The following is a 3440-nucleotide window of genomic DNA, read 5'->3' as shown; positions in this document are numbered from 1 at the left end:
GTGTAGCAGCGCTAGAATAAAGGAGGTTTTCAGTATACTACATGGCGTGTCAAAAAAATTCCAAATTTCTATTCTGTTATTTCCAAGTACCAAACGCAAGCTATAGAATGAATCACATAACCGCTATAGTGATTCTATCCAGATTCTGAAACCATGTGGAAGTATAAATGGATCTTCAATAGCCATTATTTAAACTGACCAGAATTGCAAAAGGAAGTGACTATTTGCATATTTAAACTGATAACTGAAGGGAGGAGGGGAGCAAGGTGGCCACCGTGGTTGTGGGCGACGGTCGCTGGCTCAACTTTGTCCAAGTGAAGGCAATCTGGAGTCTGAAGAAACTTTCAGCATTTGAAAAACTGCAACGTGAGTATGCAGGTATCCTTTTGCTGAATGCCGAACCATTTAGATCGTTAACTGGCGCTGAAGAACAAAAACAGCATGTAAAATGCCACCATCGGATCAGAACTCACGTAAACCTACAGACCAAGAAAATGCATCACAAGTTGTATGCTCACCTTGTCACATAAACTTACAGACTAGATCAGCACGGCAGCGGTTGCTCATCCGCCATGCCTTTGAAGACGAGGAACCTGAGCAACTCAAACTTGAAGTATATGAAGCTCCCCTTGCTGTGCGTGAAGTAGCAGCCAAAGCTGTAGCCCACCACGCACTGCCACCCCAGGCCATGGATCGTGTCGAACTCCTGCAGTGCAGCCGTCCAAATCAGATCCAATCATTCGGCAGCACTTGCGTAGCGAACTGCTGATTCATGTTCAAGTACATCGTTATTTCTCTTGCAAGACTGTCTCTAGCTTGTTACTTGCAGATTCAGAGGCTATAGATTTGGGGGCGGTATTGGCAAGTTTCTCACCTTCTTGATGTGCACCGCGATGCTCCGGCAGTCGAGGACGTTGAAGCGGACGAGCGCCCTGGACGCCGCCGGCGTGGCCTACGGCTGCATCTTGGCTGGCATGTTGGTGTCCTCCACAGTCGCCTTCCCTTCCAGCATCCCGCTCGCTCGAGTGGATCAACAGCCGCGCGCATGGACCGGAGGTTGGGGGTGAACAGCCGCTACAAGCACAGAGAGTGAGAGAGGGGGATAGAGGTGAACCACCACCATACCAAATCAAGAAAAAAACTAAAATATGAGAGGGGAGATGGGTCGTACCTTGAGGGGCAGAGGGAGATTTCGGAGACCGTGATGGATTTGGGAGGGGGAGACCATCCTGGTCGCCATGGGTGGGCTCGCCGGAGAGGAGATTGCCTGCTGCCGGCGCGCGTCCTTGCAGGTTGACGAAGAACCGGTCGTCCTCGAGCAGATCAAGGCCATCCCGGAGATGGATCGGCGCTTGAGGGTTCGGGATTCACCGGAGCAGCGCCAGATCGAGTTGGAGGCGACCGAAACCCTAGCCACCACGGGCTAGGGATTCGGGCTCCCCCTGCCATGGACATGGCCACGGGGTAGGAGTTGGGCTTGAGCTAGTAGCTGCTGGGTTGGATCTGGAGGCCACCGGCGGGGCTGGTTGAGAGGAGGTCGCCGCCGGCAGGTGGGATCGGGAGAGAGGATTGGATCGAATCGTGGGAGGTGCAGCATCGCGATAGAGAAGACTTGGAAGGGGAGAGGAGGAGAAGGGAGCGAGGAAAGAAAGGAGGCGGGGTGGATGGAAAATGACCTAGGGTTTCAGAGTTAGTGTGGAAGGGTTGAGGACGGTCGTTGGATCCGCGAGCATCCGACGACGTATGATGCACGATCCACGTGAGACGTCCACGGACTAATCAGAATGCAGTATGATGTTATGGCCATCTAAATAGGTCATAGTTGCCTAAAAATAATGCATTAAAATCATGTCAGCTATTTTATGACTTGAGAAATTCAAAACGAAAAAGGAAAACCTTCTCATTGTGTCACCAAAATGTGAACAAGTTTTCAGAAAAAAATAAAAAACATGAAAAAAGATAAATATCTTTAAAAAGGTGTCGTGAGACATGAGTTTTTTTGGCAAAAAAGACATTTTTCCACTTTCCGGGTGCCCGAATTGAGTTCTTTTTGTGAAGGACCTACCATATATTTGTTGCAAAATTGGACCAAATCAATTTTCTAAAATACTAGGCCATATTTGATTCACAATTGACCAAGCCTTGATCCACCTCTCGTGAAAAAGAGAAATTCCCGCTGATTCAGCAGGAAGCGGGTCAAATTTGAATTGCAGCTGCCTCATAGTTTGCTCTTTATTTTATCAAAAAATCATTTCTAGATACATAAGTATCTATTTAATCAGAGAAACGTCAAAAGTTTTCCAAGATTCAACCACTAGCTAGGAACGGTCAAACCCACCGTTTTGATCGCATTTTGAAATGGGCATAAAAAATTCAAAAAAAATCAAAAAATTGGAAAACCTTCGCATTGTGTCATTATATGTGACCAAGTTTCCAGAAAAAATAGTAAACTTGTAATACGACAATTATTTTAAAAAAGTGTTCTCAGAAATGAGCTATCATGCGTGAAGATTCATGACTTTCAAGCCAAATGATCAATCTTATGGCCACATTCATGGCATAGTTTGTTCAAATGATCTCATATTGTGCACAATGGTGCATTTTGGAATTCCAAACAATGTTTCCTAAGGGAGTTTTTATTTTCTTTGCACAGAAAATTCATTTTCCATTTTCTAAGTGCCCGAATTGAGTTCTTTTTGTGAAGGACCTACCATATATTTGTTGCAAAATTGGACCAAATAATTTTTCTAAAATATTAGGCCATATTTAATGCATAATTGACAAAATGGTTGGGTGTCAAAAGTTTTGATCCACCACTTGTGAAAAAGACAAATTTCTGCGGATTCAGCAGGAAGTGGGTCAATTTTGAACTGCATCTACCTTATAGTTTGCTCTTTATTTTTTCCAAAAATCATTTCTAGTTATATAAGTATCTATTTAATCAGACATACATGGTTTGGTGGCGATACATCAAGGTTTGGATGGTGGACGAGGGCCCTAACTCCAGAGCGCGTAAACTCGCATGCCCGCCGCGTGGTCACCGCGTGACTGTGGCGTTGCCATGTGTCCTGGGCGGCCTAGGCATGTCTAGGGGGTTCGGTACTCCTCAGGCAGGTGCTAGGAATAAAATTACAACATAAGATTCTCACAAGGAGACCGAACTATCCTCAAACATGCATTAGCAGCCAAGTGTTTGATTAGCGATACGGGGAATGCACATGGCCAATGGGCGTGAGTTTTGGCTGAGGATGATCATCTACTAAGAAGACTGTCTTCACAATTTTTTAGCTCAAAAGGAGGAGCCTAGGTGGTACTTGCTTTGCAAAGTACCACACTGGACAGAAATACGAATGTTGAAGTTGGGCTCAAAATAATGAATGGATTGAGCTGAAATTTGGTGGGGGTGGTTATTTGGGCATAGGAAAGCATTGTAGAAAATT

General features: G+C 45.3%; 1 pseudogene; it reads right to left on the bottom strand.

The window, feature by feature from the left end:
• Window positions 1-544: 544 nt before the first annotated feature.
• On the bottom strand, window positions 545-1012 carry LOC123140471 (dynein light chain LC6, flagellar outer arm-like; annotated as a pseudogene).
• Window positions 1013-3440: the final 2428 nt, after the last annotated feature.

The sequence above is a fragment of the Triticum aestivum genome, chromosome 1A (assembly GCF_018294505.1).
Source record: "Triticum aestivum cultivar Chinese Spring chromosome 1A, IWGSC CS RefSeq v2.1, whole genome shotgun sequence".
Classification (NCBI taxonomy): Eukaryota; Viridiplantae; Streptophyta; class Magnoliopsida; order Poales; family Poaceae; genus Triticum; species Triticum aestivum.
This window is presented reverse-complemented; position numbering and strand designations above follow the sequence as displayed.